Raw genomic sequence first — 8,957 nt, 5'->3', positions numbered from 1 at the left:
GCATGGACAATACCAATGGAAGGTAATGCCTTTCAACTTAAAGAATGCTCCCTCTGAATTCTAGAAGCGAATGGAAGATGTTTTTAGAGGTTTAGATTGGTTGATCATTTATATAGATGATTTACTTGTCTGCTCCAAGAACATCCAGGAACACCAGAGGCACATGCAGATCTTTTGCGAGCATTGTGTTAAGCATGGACTAGCTCTGTCCAAATCCAAGATGGAGATTGGATTAACAAATATAGAGTTCTTAGGGTTGAAGATCACAAATGGCAGTATTACGCTACAAGATCATGTTCTTCTGAACCTACAGAATTTCCCAGAGCAGATCCCCGACAAAACCCAGCTGCAACAGTTTCTCGGAAGTCTGAATTACATTAGATGATTCTACAAAGGATAGGCCCAAGACTTGGTCGTCCTACAATAGTGCTTAAAGAAGTCATCGATCCCATGGAATTCATCCATGATCGGAGGTGAAAAATATCAAGGAGAAAGTCCAGTAGCTTCCTCCTCTAAAGCTCCCTACTGACGAAGGATCCTATATCCTTGAAACTGATGCATCTAATGCAGCATGGGGAGGCGTTCTTCTTGAACACATCAATGGCATTGAAGATATATGTGTCTACACCTCAGGAACATTCCACGAAGCCGAAATGAGTTATCCTTCAAGCCATAAAGAGGTACTCACAGTTAAAATGAGTATCACACATTTCAGGCTTTATTTGAAGCCAATCAAATTTTTGGTATGTACCGACCTCAAGATCATGCTTGGCATGATCAAAGAAAACCATGACTGGGTAGACAACAATGTCTGCATCATGCGATAGGTAGTCTGGCTCGACGGTTACGACTTCGGTATTGAACACAAACTCGAATACGTGAACTACGTAGCAGACCTCCTCACATGCAAAGCAACAGTCTAATCAGCTTGACAGAAGCGTTTGTGGGCCCCAGTTAATTTTCTTTATTATGTGTCTGATTTGGTCCCCATATGTCTTCAGACTTTAAGGGATGAGATAATGCAAGTTTTCCACTTGCACCTGAATCTATAGTTGAACTGGCACTCACCGGTCATGTGATAACTGGACACCGGATATGGATCCTACAAATGAGAGGCTGCATCCCTCATATTATTCAATCTGAGTTGTTCTAGTTTTTGAGCAATTAGTCAAAATTCCTTTCTTCTCTTTTTCTCAAGAGTGATGCTAGATTGCTCCCAGTTGTCATAAATGAAGCGAATAAAGTATCAATCACTCAACAAGTCTATAACAGAGGTTTCGAACTGTGTCTCTAATCTCCCTTCGTATTTAAGAGATAATAGAATATAGAATATTAGCGTTTAATTGTGAAGAATTGGGCTAGATTTGCACAATATAGCCTGAAATTTATATTGCGCAATCTAAAGGCTCAAGCTTCGCACCTAACTACCTAAGTTGCACAACTGCAAAGTCACTCAGCCCCTCCCTAAGCCTGTCACCCGGTCCCGGCTTAGTCAATGGATCAACATGGAACATGTTAGACCATGAGTTTATCACACTGTTGTCATCTTGTCATGAGTGAATTCCTGATGCAGGTACTCTATCACACTATGACAGGATGATGAAGAAGGATATGGAGAATAAGAACATGCTATAAGACATCTTTTTAGCTAGTTATATGCAAGTTTATCAATCAATAGAAACCAAAGGGACACCAGTTTGTAATCGCAGCTCAAGATTTCATATCATTGAATACTCCTCACCTCTAAACAATATGGAGGTGGACAAAAGATCATACTCGAGAAGAAACATAGCAAGGAGCAACCAAAATGGATTGACATATCCATGTCATCATGTAGTCCGTGTAAGTAGTGTCATGTCATGTCATGAGTCGAAATATGCCACATCATTATTGTGTAGTGTGTAATTATCTGTTCAAAATGTAATGTAAAGTGGATGTCCAAGAGTCATTCATGTAATGTGAAAAGTCATGTAGGAAGTCAAAAGGTCACATAGAAGTCGAGGAGTCATTAGGGTAGCCCAAGAGTCACAAGGAAGGTTAATCATCTTCCCATATGTTATATATACACCCTCATGGTACAAGAAAAGGACTCTACACCTTGGCTCCTCCCACAAGGCATTAGAGAAACAGTCTAGTCCTTTTGAGGAGGTAGCAGCTCCAACTCTCCATTATTGGAGCTAGTGGTGTTTGATGCATACATGTGTCTTCGGAATTTTACATAATATATGATCCCTGATGGCTAGCACATTCTTCATGCATGGATTATGAATATTTGTAAGACTATTTTGTAAATGTTTGTGCTTCATGTTTGCTTTCACCTGTACTAAAGTAGTTGAAGTATTTCGGTTATTTTAGTTCTTATCATATTGAGAATTTGTTGTAATAGTTGCAATGACCATCACATCTTTGTGGACTATTCCATTGGATGTTAGATGAACCATTTATGTTCATGTGTGTCTCTGCTAGGGTGGTACTATTACCTCTCTCTTAGAGGCTCACTTTCTCCTTCCATCCTTAGTAGAAGAACCTCGACACACCAACATCCAAACACTCACCAGGAACACTTACTTTCTTTAACAAGGCATATTTGTGCTCTTCCCTCTTGCTCACAGTTAGAGCCAAGCAAAATATTTAAGAATACATGGAAACTGAGCCAATTATTTGGATGCGACTCCTAGTCCAAACAGTGTGAGGTCTAATTGGGACTTCACATCAAGGATACCCCCTTGGTTGACAGATTTCCAACACCCTCAACACATCAATAAAAGTAATGAAACATATTGACTTACCCAAACTCTTTATTTACATACGGTTGTAAATGTCTGAGTAAACGAACTAAAGTGGATAATGGGCCCTCCATGCATTATCTTTTGAAATTTTCTCTCTTGCATGTAATCCTTCAGCACATCCTTCAAAAACTTCCTTCTCTTATTTAACCTTAGAAAAACCATAAACCAATGATTTTAATGTTAGAAGCTTTAAACTATGTAAATTCAAATGACATCCTAAACTATCTTTGGACATGGAATTATTGGAAATATGCTCTTATCTAGAACAATTTCAAAGAGAAATCCTTCTTAGTTTATCTATCATTCACTATAAGAGTGTTCCAATTAGATCACTCATCATAATTCTAAAATATACCATAAAAAAATTCATATTAAAAGAGTTTGCGTCGTCATACACCAATAATCATAATCACATCCATTAAATTATAGAATGAGTAGGGAGTTAGAATTTGACATGATTAGCCCCCAAAATATAGTGTGATCTCATATGAAAGGGAGATTCTATAGAGACCTATCTCTGATTTAGTTGATTAGTCAATTATAAAAAACATAGAGAAGATAATAATAGTGATAAATTAGAAATAATAAAATAGAATCACTAACATAAGTTGAGGCATAAGAAAAAGAAAAATTTCCATTCCCACAACTCCACACACCAAATATGTTTAACAATGATCATCATAATAGTTGATGTAGCTTGTAATAAAGGTGGTCACATCCTTATGAAACAATCAACTTGCTACTCATGATTGAATGTTTATATTAGTTTATTTTGTAACAACTGAAGCAATTTGCATGCATTATTCACAAATATTTTTCAAATTCACTATTTGAAACTAAAATAGTGCTAAATATATGTAAACATTAACTATCAAAATGCAAAATATACCAAGATATTAATTCTCCAAAATAAAAATCAAGATTAACTTCATGCATGACATTGCATCAATTATCAATGGATCATTGTCACTTGAACAGATTGGCAAAGATACACAACACTTAAATTCTACAATTTATTAGTTATTCAGGGAAAAAAGATTCATATTCAGCTAATGCAACTTTAGGAAAAATATTCCCCTTATGTGATTTGACTCTTAAATTATTAGGAAAGCTAGGATGTTCTCCAATTAAAGTGGGAGGATATGATATGAATAGCCTTGGCGTTCTTCTCAAAAACAAAACATCACTAATACTACCCACCTTTTAAGGAAGTGTTTCAATTTTTTTAATAGGTTTGTGAAGTATTTAATTGAGGTTGCATATATAGTAAGTTATTTGTAGTTTTGATGTCATTAAGTTTTTTTTTAATATTTATATATATTTTTTCTTAATTGTTAAAATATTTGAAATAATTTTTCCCCAATGGGGTGACAATTGAAGAATCAAGAGCCCTCAGCTTTCATGCCCAACACCCTTGAGACAATTATAGTGGCTTGGATTAAATTTATGGGGTGTCATGGCCACCCCCATGCAAGTATTCACATTCAATTGGAATGGTTCTGGAAACATCCAAGTTGGGCTTTAGCTTGTAGTGGAAGCTTGAGGGGAAGAATTATGTCTTCAGCTAGATTGGGGTGCACCATCTCCTCTCCCCATCAGGGAACCTAGAGGCTCTGTTATGGTGTCTAGGCATGCTTGGTGGGGGAGAGTGTGATCCCTGAACATTTTTTACTGTGCGTAGAACATTAGAGGCACTAATTGAAACTGAGTGTTCATATAGGGAAGCTACCCTGGCTTGTCACTATAATTATGCCATTAACAAATTGAAATGGGGACGTGTAGGTCTATTATGGAGGAAAATTCGAACAATGCGTTCCTAGAAATGATATATATTCTTTTCCTGGGTACTTCCAATACTTGTAGAACTCTATGTGAGACATTTGGTATACATTACCTAGCTTTTGAATGGTTATGTTGTTGTGAGAAATTTTACTAGCTTGCATGTGAGTTGGGTCAAAGCCCCGTGGGAGTGTCCTTCTTCACTCTATTTTTTAATCCATTTTTTTTAGAATTTTTTTGTTGGATCCTACTAGATGATAGTCCATTTTATTGTTGAGTTGGCTACCTATGTCAAAAGGTTTAATTATAGGTTCATTCTTTAGCATTTGAAGCCTAGAACCATATGTGGCAGATGGGTTTTAGTATGGGGTTTTGAGTGGTGCATGTCAAAGTGGGAATATCCCATCATTGGCTTGGGCCAAGGTAACTGTTATAACTCCATAGTGAAGGTATATCTTAAAATCTACATGCTTAGACTTGTTGTAAATATCGATAGTTTACATTTAGTTGGGTATCTTGTCTAGTCTCCTAATTATACAAGGAATTTTCATTGAATGAGTTCATATTCAAGTTGGCTCTGGAAATGGATATTATTTATTTTGTCTAACTCAGAGACACTATTTAAGAATTGTGTTGTGGCATATAGGTTTTCTTTCCTCTTTAGTTGGAAGCTTTCTTCAGTAGTTTCCAGGGAAAAAAACAAGGAGGTGGATTACCAATGGCATAACGAGGTGGTAGTGCATATATGCTTCTTAACTGGGAGATAATACTTGGGCTTTGCCCCATGACTGCTTCTTTTCCTATATTAGATTTTATTCTCACTGGCTAGGTAACAACCTTGGAGGTCGGAATAAGGATCAATAAAATGTTAGAGAGGCAACAAACTCTTTATAGTCAATAATCTTGAGGAGATTTGTAATAAGATACATCATCTGGAGAATATGGTTGTCGAGAATCAACATGCACTATCAGAGTATAAGTTATTAGACTAATTTGGATAGTTAATTTCAAACCCAAGTCATACTAAGGGCACGAGGACTTCACTGGGGAGAAATACCATATGACGTGCATTCATATTGGTCGAGATATATTAAGGAAAAAATGACATACTATATTGAGTATATAATATGGGGTAAAGGGTTTTTATATGTTGTGTATAAAAAATGGAGCTCAAAGTTAATGAAAAAATATAAAAGGGTATAAACAATGTTAATAAAAAATGGATATCCACAATATCTAGTTAAAGTAGGGGATTTTTAAATTGGGAAATTCTATTGGGTTCATATTGGTAGGGGGTTAAATATTTAGTTATTTTTAGAGGTATTTTCCAATATGTAGTGAAATTAATGGTATTTTTTAGTATACCATAAACGCACATGCTATGTCATAGGTTCATTGAGTGAAGCCCGTCTGAGTAGGGGATACCACAAGAAATATCTTGAGGGCTTGTTCCTATATTGAAAAATAAAGACTTTAATGGGAATGATTTTAACAAAAATATACGCTGATCAACATGGAATATTTTCCCATTTGGCTGATGTGAAATAGAAAGAATGCAAGATGCATTTTCACATGGAGCGAACACATGAGCGACTCACTAAGATTGAGTGGCCCATCTAAGACTTCATAACATCACATGCTCCATCAGGCTTTAGTGTGTGGGACCCTTATGCACTTACCTCTCATACAAAGGTTTTTCTTGTTTGGGAACATGGAAAGAATTGTTAATATCAAAAAGGCACAAAAGTTTGGATTAACTTATATCCTTTTCCATCTAGATAAGATTGATTTATTAATTTTTTCTTTAAGATGTATAAAATTTCAATGACTATTAAAAAAAGATTCCAAATCATATAATATTTAGATTTTATATATTTTATTAAGCCAAACTTAACATTAATCCATTAAGTACTAAATTACATATATAACGAACACTTTATATTATTAAAATGAAATTCATTAAATCATTCCTTTAAATTTTTATTTAATAACTATAATATTTTTTATTTTTTATTTATTAATAAAAACTTGAACTCTTTCATTATAATTATGTTCTTAATATACAATTATATTATACACAATTAAAATAAAATGTGTTAAATATGAATTACCTCAAATGACTTCATACATTAGTAAAATAAAAAAAAATAAAAAATCGTGATTATTATTATAATTTAAAGAAAGGCAAATGTACATTTACCGTTACCTATAAGACATCGTACTATTTCTTTTAGGATGCGTTGATAAAATTCATTTCATTAAAAAAATAAATCGTGATTATTATTATACTTTAAAAGATGGCAAATGTACATTTACGGTTACCTATAACAAATCGTACTATTATTTTTGGGATGCGTTGATAAAATTCATTTCATTAGTTTCGATTTTCAGATATTAATTTTGATATTGATAATGAATTGATAAATTAGAAAATTAATGTACAGATTGTTAGATTTATAGATCTAGTAATGTAAAATGATCAATTTTTTAAAATTGATAATATTTATTAAATTAAATTTATATTTAATATTGAATTATAAAGTAGCACAATTATATGAATTAAATTACTAGTAAATATTGATAGATACTAATTTTCTTTTTTTGTTGATCAATTTTTTTCATTAGATTTATATGAAAATAAGGGTTACATAAGATGACTGTATGATACCTTTTTCCTCATTTTTTTACAGTTTTTGGAATTAGGTTCTGAGGATGCCACATATAAGATTTTACAAATATTATTTTCATTTGGCATAGTAGCCATATTTTGCATGAGGAAAACAAAAAAAAACTAGAGAGACCAACAACAACATATAAAGGCGGAGGATTGGGAGGGAGTACAGGAGCAACTCCAAAATAGCTATCATGCTCATGCATATGAAAATGAATATGCTCCACCCGAGCTTCCAGGTTGCGGAGGTGGTCATTTGTTCTATGATGGTTCCGACTAAGAGTATCGAGTTGTTCCAATATCTCATTCTGACTAAATTGAATATCATTCATATATGCGACGAGTTAATTGTGATCTTCATACATGGGGTCATGAATAATGTCAAGATTGAGTTGAATATCTCATAGTTGCGGTGCCAGGGATTCCATTGTTGTTGGAGCCTCAATTTTTCATAGAGAGCGAGCTGGAGAAAGTCCCACTTCACCCTCACGCTCCATGCTAGTTGAATTCATCGAAGACGAGCTAGTGAATGGAGCTAGGTGGTTTGCATTAACGAAATGGCCACCCCCACGATGAGGCCTCCCTTGATGTCCAGGCATTTGTTCGGTAACAAGGGGCCTGACCTACTGGAACTAGGAGGACCCAGAAGAATTTATGTAATAGAAAGAGCGAGAGAAACCACTAGGGGAAATGAACACCCTGCAAGGTTGCGCAAAGCCAGGGACTCCACCAAGGATGATATCAAAGGAAACCCAGTGATTCACCTAGAAAGTCTCTTACTAGTTTCCACTAACCCACTTATGCAACCAAGTACGACCCCGACAACCTATATGGGGACCCCTAGGACACTAAATGCAGGGAGAAAATAATACAAACAACTGAGAACCTAAATGGAAGAAATAGACAACCCCTTAGTCAGGTGACAAACAAAGAAGGTAGCTAAAGGCATACCAAGGTAGGGGCTTCCACCGTGACCAAACAAAAGAGACCAAGAATGTAAACAAAGGTAAAGAGTCCCATAGGATTAGATGAACGCCTGCAAACACAAAGCCCCAGAATAAGAGATGAACCCTTGCTAGGACACCCTGTGGTAGCACAAGATGCACAAGAGATACCTCAGAACCTTGTACAAGCAATAAAGCACAAATACATGTTTGACGACAGTAAGGAAGAACACCTTGAGCCACCATAACAGAATGAGACGACTGAACTAGCATTTCCAATGAAATGCAGTTCCAAGATCCAAATTTCTTCCTAGGAATGAGTCGAGATCCCAAGTACTCGTTTGAAGGCTAAACTCCTGCCAAGCTAGAGCGGACTGGACTTGCACTGTGCCACATCTCCAGAGCCAAAACCTCGGCGAGTTGCCATGGTTTCCTTCACCCACTCTTTCAACCTCCCTCTTACCAACATGCATCGCCTAAACTTCCAACCAAAACGAGAACTTTGTCACCTTTCTTATCATAAATGCTGCATCATCGAGAATGTTCACCCTAGAGGTGTACGAGGTAATTAACCCATAGATTAATTGCAACATGTGTACCCGTGTGGTGGAGGGGGAAAGCCTCGAGGACCAGTCTAGTGTCGTTTAACCACCCACATCGAGGGTGGATAGACACCAATTTATAATAAACATCAAAACATTTATTTCATGGTACAATTCACATTGCTAAAATTTAAAAATGACAAAATTAACTAAATTATAACTTTATTTTAAA

This window comes from Pinus tabuliformis, chromosome X (genome assembly GCF_031772625.1).
Source record: "Pinus tabuliformis cultivar Carrire ecotype Pingquan chromosome X, CPIR1, whole genome shotgun sequence".
NCBI lineage: Eukaryota > Viridiplantae > Streptophyta > Pinopsida > Pinales > Pinaceae > Pinus > Pinus tabuliformis.
Note: the sequence above shows the minus strand (reverse complement) of the source record.